Below are 15,608 nucleotides of genomic sequence, written 5' to 3'. Positions count from 1 at the left end.
TCATTAGATAACTATTTCTCAAGCACCTGATATGTACAAGAGATGAACAACATAAAACAAAGTTGATGCCTTCATGGGGAACAGGCTAGTATGGAAGAAAGACACTACACAAGCATATGGAATAGTGACCAAAGTGCTAAGGCAAGTAGGCAAAGGAGTTCACGAACAGACCGGTAGAGACGGGGTAATTAGGTCAGCCTCTGAGAAGGCAAAGTATGAGTAGAGACCAGAATGGGAAGATGGAGGGAATGCCATTCCAGGCGGAGAGAATGATAGGCACAAAGACTTTGACACACGAACGATCTTGGAGCATTCTAGAATCAGAAAGCTGAATGAGGGAGACAGAGAGCAGAAGACAATTTAATGCAGAGCTAGTCGACAATTGGATTTGGATTTTGCTGACTCCATTGAGAAGCCAGTGGAGGATTTGGGGTAGAGTTCCTAATTTCCTGATATCTGACATGTGTTTTTAAAAGATCAGTCTGCAGTGAGAAGAGCCTCAGAGAGGTAACAAGGGAAGCTGGCAGAAGTATGGAGAAGTCCATGTTTGAGGTGAGAGACTGGGAAAGCAAGGATTTTTAGCAGTGCTTCCCAAATGCTTTTATATTATGAAAAACAAACAGGAAATGACAACATCTGTGTGTCACCCTAAAGTAAATGGGCAATTGTTCATAGCTCCAGGCTCCACCCTATAAGCTGTAATACCACTGCCAGGGAACACCAGTAGGCCACGGCTCAAAACCACTAAACTAAGAGTGAGAAGTGGTCAGAGTGGGACAGGCTGCTTAAAAATAGAATATGAAGCCTGGCGCGGTGGCTCAAGCCTGTAATCCCAGCACTTTGGGAGGCCGAGACGGGCGGATCACGAGGTCACCATCCTGGCTAACATGGTGAAACCCCGTCTCTACTAAAAAATACAAAAAACTAGCCGGGCAAGGTGGCGGGCGCCTGTAGTCCCAGCTACTCGGGAGGCTGAGGCAGGAGAATGGCGTAAACCCGGGAGGCGGAGCTTGCAGTGGATCCAGCCACTGCACTCCAGCCTGGGCTACAGAGCGAGACTCCATCTCAAAAATAAAATAAAATAAAATAAAATAAAATAAAATAAAATAAAAATAGAATATGAAAAGCTCTTCACAATATTCCAATTCAAGAAACCAAAACATTATGTATTATGAGTTCATTGAATACCAAGTTTAACATGCACATGCACACACATATATGCATGTACATATATGCGTATACATACATGCACATGTATGTCCCACACGTCAAAATACTAGGAGTCATCTCTAGAAAGCAAGAGTGTGAGATTATGGACTACTTTCACTTTCTGGGTATTTCTCCATTGATTTCATTACTTAGAGTAAGTTTGCACTGGTTTAGTAACAGTAATAGAGACAGGCAAATAATTTCAAGTATGTTTTAGAAGTATAATTCAGTGTGTGTTCAATTTTCATTCTTTTATGTGAAAATCATAAATCCCTAGGAAAGGACCATAAAAATTCTAAGTATACTACTTTTCTAGCAGTTGAAGATATAACTTAAAACATTCTTTCCTTTTCATTTAAAGAAAGCTAAAAGGAAACTAAAAAAAAATGTGACTTCCTTCTGTAACCTAAGAACCCTTCCACACAATTGCTTTCATTTTCCAGTCCATAACATATGTAAAGCAAATGTACAACATGGTTGTAATTTCATAGGAAAGGCCTTAAACTATATAGACCCAATAACAGTAGTCATCATGGGGGAGAAATTGGATGACATGGGTGAAATGAGTTTCACTTTTCATTTTACTGATGTCTGAAATTTGAATATTTATAAGTATTTATCGAAACATAATTGTATAATTTAGAAAATCTTTTTTTAGACCTAGAGAGTATATTATTCTCTGGATTACACTTCTGATGACATGGCTTCCTAAAATATATAATTTTTAATTCTATTTTTTAAAAGATTGGATTTTATTCTAAATGTAATAGAACCGGCTTATAGCAGAGGAGTGACATAGTCTGAATTAAGATCTGAAGAAGTTTGTTTTGAGGACTGTGAGAAGTGGTTTGTGGGAGAGCAAGATCCAGAAGCAGAGACAATATTAAGGAGACCACTGCAGTTGTTGAAGGAAATGATGATGGCATTAACCATGTGGATGCCCAAAAACAAAATGGAGAAAATGGCCTTTATCATTGCTACCCACAATATCTAGCATAGCAAATGGCGTGTAAGTAAGCCTCCTATAAAGAGGTGTTCAGGTAAGAAAGCTAGGAAGAGAGGCCAGCCATCCGGAAGGCTGGGATGGAGATTACCACTTTTCCAATTGGAGCTGGAGAAGCGGAACGTTTTTCTTCAAGATGCTTGTATAATGTCCATTTATGAAAGCAGTTTCCTAATCTCCTAATAAATTAAAGACTCACATAACCACTACCACAACAAATTTGGAAGCAGGTACAACAAAAATTATTTCAAAACAAACTTAGTTCTCAGTTCAACTCCAGTATTAAAGCATGTGGTCACAGAACTTTCAAGTACATTAGAAGACGCTGCAAAAATATATGAAGTTGTAGTAAGTTACTTTAAAGACACCTAAAAATACTGCTTTAGTAAGCTTAACATTTAATGATATAGTTGTCCTCTAAGATCTGAAGATAAAAATTTTAATTGCAAAACTGATTTGCATTTTCTTAGTTTTTCCATCTCTTTTTAGGTAGAGGCTAAGGTCTCTACTTAGTGTTTCATCCTGAGCTTAGATAGCAATCGTTTCTTTTTTACCCCTCTTGATCTGTCAATCTGTCAAGCCTCTAAACTTCATTTTCTGTTTTACCCATCCAAATTTAAATTCCATGTTGTCTTTATTTATTTTATATTCCAAGCTCAGTGCTCCAAATAAAACTTTCAAAAAAGAAAAACCCTTCAATTTTTATTCAAACATATTAGATGATTCATTTTTGTATTTCTTTTGGCTCATATGATTAAAGATGTAAAAGCAGAAATCAATAGTCATACAGATTTTCCAATAGTTACATGGATTTAAAATTTGAGAATAATGTTCTAGAGGGCAAAAAATGTTAAAAACACTATAACAAAAACCAGCAAATTTAACAAGCTAGCATTTAAGGTATTTTATTACATAATATAGGTGAAACACTACATTGTACATTGACAGGTATATTTTATTACAATTTCTTTATGAAACTCATTGTCTCCAAATTTGAATTAGCAACATGTTTTTAACACAGTAAAAACTGGCCAGATGTCTATAGTTATTAAAGGGAAGGTACTGTGTGCAGAGCTTCTGTCTAGAGCAAAACTGTCCAACAAAACTGTCTACCACAATAAAAATGTTCTATATCTGTCTATATGGTAGCCACTAACCAGCCACCTGCAGGCATCAAGCACTTGAAATGTGGGTAGTGCAAGTGAATAAATATATTTTTCATTTAAATTTAAATTTTAATAATTGCATCTGGCTAGCGGCTAGCTCATTGAACAGCAGAACTTTTAAATATGAATTTTGACCAATTTGGGCAATAGCTTTTGGAGATATATTAACAGTTAAATCAAAAGAAAAAAGAAGTAACTGGTAGGTCAAGCAAATTTCCATATAAGACATAAATTCCACAGGAATCAAGAATGCAGGCTCGACTCTTAAGCACAGCACCAAGTTGGGCCCTTACATGGTGGGCTAATTATTTCATTGCACCAACAAGCAAGAATGACATTATTACGCCTAGAATCCAGTACCAGGAGTTACTCAGCCTGAGAAAACTCTCTCCACATGTGCAAATGACAAAACTGATCAAGTGTGCTTTATGTGGATCAAGCAATGCTGTATGGCTTGCTATTACAGTCAAATATTACTTTCCAGGTTTGGATTCATCCCAATTTTATGGATGACAAATTAAGCCACATCATGAAAAGTTATACTGCAACTCAAAACTGTTGATACACCAACTGTATGTGGTTTCCAACCTGTTTTCTCCCTAGATTCAAAATGTGAGACAGCCTCAACATTAAATTATTAAAACAAATACGTTCATGGAAGTGAAATATATTATGAACTATACTCTCTTTTAAAAAAAAAAAAGATGTTTTAGCTCAAGAGAATCATATTGAGAAACTTAAGATGCAATCACTGATCATCAATATCTGTTATCTTATCCTAAATTTTTGGCCTTTTCTTTTTGTTTTCTAGGAACACTAAAACAACACTAACTTCCCAAAGAAAAGAACAGAGTATTTACTTACTTTACCTTTCATATAGGTAAACCCTAAACTAGACCCAACTACAGAGCTATAGAGGGGGCAAGGCAAAGAAGGAGGGAGAGGGAGAGAATGACAGACACTGTCTCCAAAACCAACTAAACTCTCAGTTGCTTTGGAAAATCACTATAGGACTAGAGACTTAGACATTAGGAATTCCTACCTTTCTGTTTAATGTGATGCATTCATATGAAAAGTCTATTTTGTGAAATAAATTTTGTAAATGAAATACTCTTCCAGTCTTTTTATAATACAAATTTAAATGGTACTTCTTCTCCCCCCCCCCCGCCAAGGATTTTTAAGTGGGTCCAAAACCAATGACCAAATAAATAAATAAATAAATAAATAAAAGTGCTTTACATTCTAGATAATTCATAAAATACTCTTCCAGTCTTTTTATAATACAAATTTAAATGGTACTTCTTCTCCCCCCCCCCCGCCAAGGATTTTTAAGTGGGTCCAAAACCAATGACCAAATAAATAAATAAATAAATAAATAAATAAAAGTGCTTTACATTCTAGATAATTCATAAAAAACTGGGCCAATCTTCCTTGAGTGTTTGCTGGGAGATGGCAGACCTAGGCCTACCACAGTCCTTCACCTTCATACACCCAGCGATCTGAACTGAGCCCTGAGGACCAGGCAGAGAAGTCCAGTACTGATAGTGATGAGCTTCCTTGCCTCCATGAAGGAAGGGAAGCGAGTGCTTACCCCACAGGAACGTTCCCTGGGTCAAACACAAGGAAGAGTCTAGAAGAATCAGTCAAGACTGGGGTTCCTATGAGAAGAGGAGGCTGGCAACTGACTTCTGGATAAATATTTCATGAGAGAGTTCTTAGGAGGACTTGGCAGAAAGTCCTAAGAAAGAAGAGGCAATTTCTTTCTCATTATAGAGACTATTAACAAGGGGACACTTGCTGTTGTAGCCTGAACAGTAGAACGAGAAGAGACCAGAATACAGCAAGCCCAGTGGTCTGCTGGTAAATGTTCAACAAATGGCGGGGAAAGACAGATCATGGTTTGTGGAACTTGTTGATTTCCGAGGTAGAAATGCTCTCACCATGGCCAATTTCAGGCTACTAGCGTGAAGTTAAAGAATGTGGAGTGAGGAGAGATGTGCAGTAGCACACCATTATACAGTATTATCTACCATAAAAATACAGCAGATATAAAGCAATATCAAGAGCACAGGTAATAATAAAATGCAGCAAAATAATAAGAAAGTGATGTTTTACATATTTAGTACACTTTCTAAAACAATTTATTGGATTAATCACTTACATAATATAACTAGTAATTACTGTGTTAACAACAAGATCACAACTTCATAAAAATTTAACAGTTAACACTTGAGAGTCAGTACAAGCCTCTCTTGCACACCACTGGTGTGCCTGATAAGTGGGTGGGAGTTTCTCTGCTGTCATGAGGACACAGAAGAGGTTCTCCTGTCTTCACATGAAAGAGCACCTTGTGAAGGTGGCACTGGGACTCTAAGGGTTTCCCAGGCAGCATCAAAGTTAGAGACCACCACTGGTGGAAAGGCCAGAGTAGTGAATCACTTTGCTCTGGAAGAAGCACAGCTGTTTCTTTCCAAGGAGGTCCTTGAGGATAGAGGAGGTTGGTATGAAGCAGACTACTACATCAAGCAAACTACCCTGCTAACAACAAGAAAAAAACCATACCCATTAGTGGAGATTTGCAGCAAAACTAAAACATTACAAAAGAAGAAAAGTCAGAGGAAGATCTGGGGTCCTCCCCACATCTGATTTTGTAGGTCCAGTTAAAGAAGAAGATACCTGCCTCCCTTATGTCTGTTCCAAACTCAGGAGTGATATTATTTGGAGTATTATACTAAGCACCCACTGCTAACAAGGAAATTAAAAATAAGCAAAGATAAGTTTTTCTTTAAAGAAAAACAGTCCACTATTTTAAATACTGATATCAGATAAACAGTGATACATGTAGTTCTGCTATTTCTACGTAGGCATTTCCCATCATAGATTTACAGCAAATGCAAAGAACTGTACTTTGGATAGATCTTTATAACTTACAAAATATTTTTTATTTTTATTATGTTTTTAGAGATAGGGTCTTGCTATGTTGTCCAGGCTGGAGTGCAGTGGCTATTCACAGGCATGATCAAAGTGCACTACAAACTTAAGCTCCTGGGCTCAAGCAATCTTCCCACTTCAGTGAATAACTGGGACTACAGGCATGCACCATCATACCTGGCTCACAGAGTATATTCATGAACATTATTTCATTTGATCCCCATAAAACACCTGCTAGGTGGTTTGGCTTGTCCCCACCCAAATCTCATCTTCAATTGTAACTCCCACAATTCCCATGTGTCCTGGGAGGAACTTGATAGGAGGTCATTGAATCATAGGGGGCAGGTATTACCCGTGCTGTTCTTGTGATAGCAAATAAGTCTCACAAGATCTGATGATTTTAAAAATGGGAATTTCCCTGCACAAGCTCTCTCTTTGCCTGCTGCCATCCATGTAAGATGTGACTTGCTCCTCCTTGCCTTCAGCCATGATTGTGAGACTTTCCCAGCCAACTGGAACTGTAAGTCCATTAAAGCATTTTCTTTTGTAAATTGCCCAGTTTCAGGTGTCTTTACCAGCAGCGTGAAAACTAACACAGGTGTGTAGAACAGCTTTTAATAGTCACATCTTGTAGATACTAAAAATGAAGCTGAGAGAAACGAAGTGACAAGCTCACTTAAAAGCCAAACTTTGAATACACTCAAAGATCTACACAATTATCTGATATACCTTGTCCTACTCTGTATATCATTTTATCACTGCAAAAATTAAATGATTTAGGACTGATTTTATTATTATAAATGAGGTGGCAAATATACATACAGTCTACTAAGATGAATAATTAATTTTTAAAACAGACTAATCTTTCAATGTAAAGAAAATTTATTATAAATATAAATAACTTTTTAATTAGTCATTTATTAACAAACACATAGATAATAGTGATCATGTACTAGAAACTCTTCCAACTGCTTTAAAATATTAATTCATTTGGTTCTTGCAACAACCCTGTGAGGTAGCGGCCAATATTACTGATGAAGACATAGAAACAAAGACAAGTAAGTATCTCTCCCAAGGTCACATAGCTATTCAGTGGCAGCACCAGATTCTAACCCAGATAGTCTGGTGCCACAGTTCTTGCACTTTGCTTACTATGCAGGGTCATATATAAGTGAACTCATCAAATGGAATTATCTTTCAAAATTGTGTTCTGAACTACAAATTTAAATTTGAATGTACTTAAATCTCTAAGGTGGTACAAAATTTAATTCCTTTTTAGGGTGTTTTAGAGACATAAAAATTTGAAAATTCATACACGCTGTGGTCTAAATATCTGTGTCCCTCCAAAACTCTTACATTAAAATTTGAATCCCCAAAGTGATGGTATTAGGAAGTGAGGTTTCTGGGAGGCGATCGGGTCATGAGGGCTCCACCTTTGTGAATGGGATTAGTGCCCTTATTCATGAGAGATCCTTGCCTCTTCTGCACTGTGAGAACACAGTGAGAAGGCTATCTATGAACAAGAAAACGGACCCTCATTAGACACTAAGTCTGTTGGTGCCTTGATTTTGGACTCCTTATCCTCCAGGACAGTGAGAAATCAATTTCTGTTGTTTACAAGCCATCCTGTTGATGGCATTTTGTTAGAGCTGAATGAAGTGACTAAGCTAGCACACACATTTTCTTGCAGAAAGGACAGCAGTAGGTTGTGGATACAGAACAAGAATCAAACAAGGCTAAAACTACTAGAAGAGCAAAAGGTCCTGAAGCTGGGAAAGGTCACAGAAATAAGTGCTCTTGCTTGAATTTTTGACAATATCACTAAATGCTTCACAGTGGCACATAGCAAATGCCTACCAAATGTATGTTTTCCTTCACTTTGTAGTGGTCTAGCAGTGACTGGGGACCCAGACAGATGAGGCTCAGTATACCAATGTGGAAAAGTCTGAAAAGCACTGGATTACACAGTTTTAAAAGCATAAGGTTGCATGCAATTAGATGAGGAACACTGAATTTAGAGGTCAAGCCTGAGTTTGAATCTTGATTATGCTACTTACTCTCTCCAGACCACAATTCCTTCTTCTATGAATTTTCATCCTTGGACCACAAAATCTAAGGTCTTTCCTAGAATAGAATCACAAGACTATAACACCAACAGTGGAAGGCAACATGTCCAAAAGTGCAGGATACTGAATACACATCTAAGCACACACAATGCCAAAGGGAAGAATCCAAGCAAAGCTCACAGCGAGTCAGAATTAAAAAAACTGGTGCTGAAACAGCTCTCAACTCAGAAGCTTTAGTGTGCTTCCTGAAAACAATGTTTTCAAGCTAGCCTAACCAACGGGGCTTGTGCATGGAAGTAAAAGTCCAAAACTGATGTGGGGTGTGAAGGAGGAATATAGCAAAGAGTAATTTCTGAAAAACAAAAATTCTGAACAATCTGAGTGAAAATTATATCTCACTTTATTCTAGAAATCATCAACAACTGTAAGGAAACTTGTTTATTATGAAATTGAACATTATATTCATCTCATAAAAATATGAAATCACATAGCTAATTCAATGTTAATTTGATATTTAAGTTTTTCACAAATAAGCAGAAACAAAAAGGCTCATATATTAATGCTGCTTTGTTATTTTCCTGGGTGTGCATCAGTGATGAGTCAGTGTAAAGTAAATGGAAAAAAGGATAAAGTCTGTGATTTATCTACCTGCCATAAATGCATCTTTGAACAGGCAAAAATGTAACTCATTTTTTCAACCAATTTACCAAGAAGAGAAATCACTAGACGAGTCAACAAAATATGAATTATTTTATGTCCTCTCCTTTAGTTCTTCTATCTTATTTCTTCTATCTAATTTATTATTTCGCCAAAACCTATTGACTGCTGTATCATTTAAAACCCATGTATCCCATGGGGGGAAATATCTCTCTTTTATTCTTGTACCTTATATTAACAATAAAAATAGAGAATAAAAACACATGGACAGATATATGTAAAATATACTAACCCAAAATAGCCCCAATTATGTAACTTGATAAACATGATATTATCTTCTAACATGATTAAAATTGACTTTGTAGAGGAAGCCTGGGTTTCTCACTTAGTTTATCATTCATCCTTGACCAACCAGGACTAAGACCCAGGGTCTCCACTTAATGTATAAGTCTAAGAACATTGCTTCAGCCTCCCACAGACCCTCTTCTTTCTCTGAAACATAGGGCTATTCAGAGGAGGTCATGCGGTAACAAGCGATCTGTTCTACCATGGAGTAGTCATTCAATCAATTCTTATCTATTAAGTCCCTGTTACGAAGGTCATATCTTTAGTAAGGGTTCCTACACATGACAGCTCTCAGCAAAGACTTTCAGTCTATTGAAAAGAAGCACTTATACTGACCTAGCTAAAGAAATTTGAATCTCTCCTATTATTCCGAGAATTTAGAAGCAAAGCCTGGGTGTGCTTATTCCTATTTCTTACACAAAGCTATTAATAACCACCTCTATTCAACCATCCACCCAACACACATACTCCAACAACATTTAAGTACACAATGGCAAACATGAAAATGAAAAAACAAACTACTACTATTTATTGAGCATTTATCTGTCAGACATTGCCTTATGCACTTTTGAACAAAGTTAAGTCCCAGAAACAATAAATAAGCTGTACAAGGAAAGAGATGGCAAGCAATTGCACTGAGATTTTATTCTAACTGGATTTGATCCTAAAGCCAATGCTCTTTAAAACTGTGTAACTCCTTCTCCAATATTTGGCTATTACCAACAATTCCCAAAAAACTGCCTCAAAAAAGTTTATATTGAGTAATTGACTAAACAAGCCACAAGACACCACAGTTCTTGTTCATAAAACAATTACTGTAATTAATACAGTTCATAATACAATATATAGTATATATGTGGTAAATATATAATATAGCATTGTATATGTATAACAACATATACAATCCCTTGTCTCTGATCCTGGAACTGTGGCTACTTAACAGTCCTTGAAATATTGAACACAATGTTAATTATTAGCTTAAATATTCTACAAATAGTAAAAACCTACAAACACATGAATGTACATCAAAATTATAAGCAGGAGCAGGATATGAGTTTAAATTGGAGACTTCTGGAAAAAGGAGATCTGATAAGATTTATCAGGAAAGGCTTGAACAAAAGAGTTCAAGATAAATCTCTTTTCACTATTACATCAACTACTGGGGCGAAGAGACCATTCTTATTTTCTAGTGATTATAAGAAAATGCACATTTCAGCTAAAATATATACTGAACCATCATAAAACTACCAGTATCATATTTTAGCACACAAGAAAATTTATATTATTCCTCTCCCAGACTAAGAGAATGGGGAGGAATGGGACAGTGGTGGTGGGGAAGGCTGAAATGGAAGCATTCAGTTATTATGAAATAATCATTATGTCAAATGAATAGATACATTTACCCGAACCTTTCCCATTCTTATGCCCTAGAGGTGTGTGATTATCTTATAATCATTGCTGTTTCCCCGAGAAACACATTTTGCTTCATGATACAATTTTTTAAAAGTGAAAAACGTATTACCAGAGGTGCTTGTTAAATTGATGGTGATGACTTAAATTAACCCACATTTGTCACTAAACTCCAAGGGTCATCAATTATTGAGCACAAAAAGACATATTTTCTACGTGAGACGAAACATAAAATGCAGAAAAAGTGAGAGAACCATTCTTTAAACGTTATATGAAAGAAGACAGAGCCATTAGAAATGCATATGATTTCAGCCTTTCTTGGGAATGGGGTCCATATTCAGAAAGACGAAGCATCAAAGACAGACGAAAAATGTAAAATGGTTTACTTATATTTGTCCAACTGCCTTACCAACAAAAAGTCATTATTCTGTAATAATCATTGTGCCCCAGTGAACAGTAAAATTACTTTTAACAATTCATTTGTTTTATAATCTCTAAAACACAATGGCTCTAGTAAAATTACTGTACTATCACCTGATCACCTACCTCTAAATCAGTCCTTTATCTGGAGTACTAAGTCCCCTTTAAATATAGCCATCTGAAGTAAAATACTTTCAATATACTGAATCCATTCTTACCATTTTATTCTTTGCTAGCTATATATTCTCTTAAGATAAACTAAGATAACTAAAGTGTTCCTTGATGAATTTACCAACAAACACAGAGGATTTAAATATTCAATTGAGAGACACTTTTCAAGCTTTTTTCTTACCTTAGTAGGAAAACAGAAACTGTATAGTTAACATTCCTGAAGGGAATAATTATTAGTCTTATCATTGGCTTTCCACGAATAAATTGTAAATATGAACTCTTAATGAAGATGACTTGTGACTGTTCATCTATTATATGATTTTATTCAATCATGTCCTGTACTATTACTCCCATCGAAAGAAATGATCCAGTGAAATAATATGCAATAAGCTATCACTCTGATGTCACATACAGAAAGGGAGATCACATCAATCAATAATATCTTTGTCAAGTAAAAATCAGGAGAGAACAACCTGGTAATAAGTGTCTCATATCTCACATGGTAAGGGCTAATTAGTTCTAGCAAAATCCCAGAGAGCAGGAATTTATTCTCTTCAATAAAATAAAGGCAGTTTAATGAAACGGTTTCTAAAATTCAGTTCTAAAACTCCAGAGTTTATCAATCTTATGTAAAAAGAGAATTAGCATCTATATGTCCTGTAAAAATATAACTATTTCATTCATTGTATTTATTAACGCTTCTATTATTAGAATAGGGATTAAATCGCCTAATTGCACGCCAAAAACCACAAGTAAACGCTGTAAATCTGTCAGTGAAAAACATGAAGAAATACTAAGTTTTCACAATTACATTTATAAGAAAAGTTATAGGATATTTAAAGTAATAATACTAATAATTAAACAGGTAAATATTGGTGAAACAAAAAACAACACATAGCATAAATCAAGTATACCTAAGTACTTAAATTGTGATAAGAGTTTAAGGGGCAATTCTTAATTTTAGCACCAAATTTTACGCCCAATACTGTGCAAGGCAGTGTGTAGAAGGCAGGATAGAGTAGAATACATGGATCCTGTCATCAAAAGAAGATAAATTCTCTTAGAAAGCATCTGTAATGTGTCAGGCACTGTTGCAGGGCAATGGGTTACAAAGCTAAAATAAAGACAATCCTAGCAACCAAAAAGCCAGAGACTAGATAAAATAAAGGTAGCTACAAGAGGACATCATATGGCCTAAGACAGAGATATCTACATAAGTCTGCTGAAACACAGAGGAGAGACTGTCAGGTGAAGCTGGAGAGGCCCAAAAGAGGGTGGCAACTTAACTAACAGGATGGTCAAAAAATAATAATAAAATTTAAAAAGGTATAATTAGAGAGGCTTTAAAATCAGGCAAAAGATTTTGATTCTCCAAAGTCAGCTAAAGTGTTTAAAGAAAATGCATTTAACGTCAGCTTGCAGGGTGCCCTACATTTGGATGTTGATGAAAGGGGAGGGCACTTAATTGGGAGAATGGTGTATAGAAATCCATATGCTGGTGGAAATAGAGACGATTACTGGACATGAAACAAATTACAAAGATAATGTAATTCATCAACTGATTTTAATATGAAAAAAAGAAGGAGAGAGAGATTGTGATGAAAGTTGAGTCAATTCCAACTACAAAGTTCCCAGCTAATTCCAACAAAAATGTTTCCTAAAATCACTGGCTAGTCTGTAAAAGGTACTATAGTCTCCAAAAGCAACTCCTCTTATATAACATGCTGCAGTTTTTCTATGGAGAAAAACACAATCAATTTAGCATTTTCTGTGACTGCAAGAAAGGCTTTAAACCAAGTAAATTCACTTTTCTTTCTGCTGATTGTACCTGCTACTCGATTATCCTTATCCCATAATAGGCAGTTCTAGCTTTTGGGCCAAGATCATTTCCTGGAAACCACTTCATAAAACAAGATAGCTGTAAAAGGGATTGTACTTTCTCATAGTTATATTATAATTTTGGTGGAGTTTTTGACATCAATAAATTACAACAATATCAACCATGTATTATTAAAATAAAAGAAAAATGCAAATATGTAGTCAGCATAAATATAATCATTTTGAGCCGTAAGATTATATTCTAAGTCCTCTCCTAGGATTTTCATACTGAGGAAACCTTAGAAAATATCTAAAATGGATTGACACATTTTCCGGGATGAGAAAAGTGACACATATAGCTTAAATAGCATTCCAAATGTTTCATTAAATTAGAGACAAATAAAAATTTAACTGAGTTCTACAAGTTCAAAGGTCAAGGTATTTTACAATTTATTATACTTCAACCCCTAACATTACAAAGGCACATACAGTGACCATAAATAATTAGTACACATTGAATATAAAAGGAGAGTCAATATATTACAAAGTAAGCATATTCCATTAAAACTGCAATTCCACTATATTCAATTCCAAGCATTTTCCATATACAATACAGATACTAGCAATGTCAGAAACATCAATTGCATATGTGTCTTTAGAGAATGTACAATACGCAGCACTCAGTAGTCTTAACTTTTAGAATGTATTTTTGCAAATTTTTCAGATAGTACACATTTCTTCAAAATGCTATTCAGAAAATTTTAATTTATTTCTCAGCTAAAACTATCCCAGGAATCATTCTGTTTAAATATACCAAGCATATCACTTGGTTATGGAGAAATCGGTGTATCAATCAGGCATTAAGAGACCAAGATTCTAACTCTTGCTTTGTTTTTTAACTGCACATATGCTATATGAAAGGAGAGGGCAGAACTGGATAGCTAAGGTCTTAAAAAAAAAAAAATCTTAAAAAGCTATGACTCTGACTACTTCAATTGTCCACTTTGGGCAAGTAAGATTTGTTTTCTTTAGGTCCTTAACATCAAGAGTAGCCTTGAAGGTATTTAAAAAAAGGGATAGACAAAAGGCTATATGTGTTCTGTCATCTACTGAGGGAGGGGATAGAGGCTGCAATCGTTTGCCTTCATAAGACCGGGAGAAATACAAACCTCAAAAAAGTCTTCTGGAGTCAATCCAAGGTAACTGAGATGGCTGGCAGAGGACCAGGTGCTGAAGGAGCCACAGCAGTTGCCAAGTCAAAAGCAAAGGAAACATGGTACCTGACTACTCCAGAATCAGAGCAGTGATTACTAGTTAAGTGCTTTAAACTCTGACAGGGCTGGAGAGGGGACCGACCAGGTGTCCATTGTAGACATGGTCCTCCTTGGTTCTTAAATCAAGATGAAAGCACTGCAGGGAGGTTGAAAGCAGATGATTTTATTCACCCCATCCTGTTATCAGCTTTATAAGAGCTGTACCTGGAAAATGGCTGATAAAACCAATGTACTAATCTCCCCTGCTATTCTTTGATCTGGTTTTCTGGCAGAAGCAGCTATTAAGTACTCAAAAAAAGAAAGGTCTGATCAAGTGCAAATCCCTACTGGCAGCCTGGCCTAACCTCAGAAGACCCTCTTCTCAATCAAAGTTTAAAGCATTCACAAAACACTAGCAGCACACTGCTGTTCTCAACTTTGAAGGAGTCATTAGTCAGACTTGGCAAATTGTGATTATAGTATCTTTGGTTCTCCTCCAAGACTACAGACGCATAATCTCTAGCCAATTCTTCTGCTTGTGCCTTTAGCACATTTGACTGGTTTATTTACTTTACTTTGAAGAGTTAGAACAAGTACATTTAAAATTAACATTGAACTGAAAGGTTTAATGTGTAATTTATCAAGAAAATTAAAAGAATTATCATATGAATAGTACTTGTTAATATAGTAATAATTCAATTTCCTAAAGCAAGGATCTTAGTGTTAACTAGAATGAAGTTTTGCGTGAGTGATTGTAACGGATTTATCCACACATGCATTAGTCATTAAAATATAGGTTAAAACCAATACAATCATGTGATCTTTGACAAACCTGACACAAACAAGAAACGGGGAAAGGATTCCCTATTGAATAAATGGAGCTAGGAAAACTGGCTAGTCACATGTAGAAAGCTGAAACTGGATCCCTTCCTTACACCTTATACAAAAATTAATTCAAGATAGATTAAAGACTTAAATGTTAGACCGAAAACCATAAAAAACCCTAGAAGAAAACCTAGGCAATAGTATTCAGGTAACAGGCATGGGCAACGACTTCATGACTAATACACCAAAAGCAACGGCAACAAAAGCCAAAATTGACAAATGGGATCTAATTAAACTAAAGAGCTTCTGCACAGCAAAAGAAACTACCATCAGA

The 15,608-nt window shown here is 35.8% G+C and overlaps 1 protein-coding gene across 1 annotated transcript in view; it reads right to left on the bottom strand.

Moving 5' to 3' along the window:
* The window catches only part of PTPRK (protein tyrosine phosphatase, receptor type, K), a 587,115-nt gene that overhangs the window by 308,841 nt on the left and 262,666 nt on the right, over window positions 1-15,608 (bottom strand). The gene's annotated exons all lie outside the window — the stretch shown is intronic.

The sequence above is a fragment of the Colobus angolensis genome, unplaced genomic scaffold (genome assembly GCF_000951035.1).
Source record: "Colobus angolensis palliatus isolate OR3802 unplaced genomic scaffold, Cang.pa_1.0 Scaffold322, whole genome shotgun sequence".
In the NCBI taxonomy this organism is placed as follows: Eukaryota; Metazoa; Chordata; class Mammalia; order Primates; family Cercopithecidae; genus Colobus; species Colobus angolensis.
This window is presented reverse-complemented; position numbering and strand designations above follow the sequence as displayed.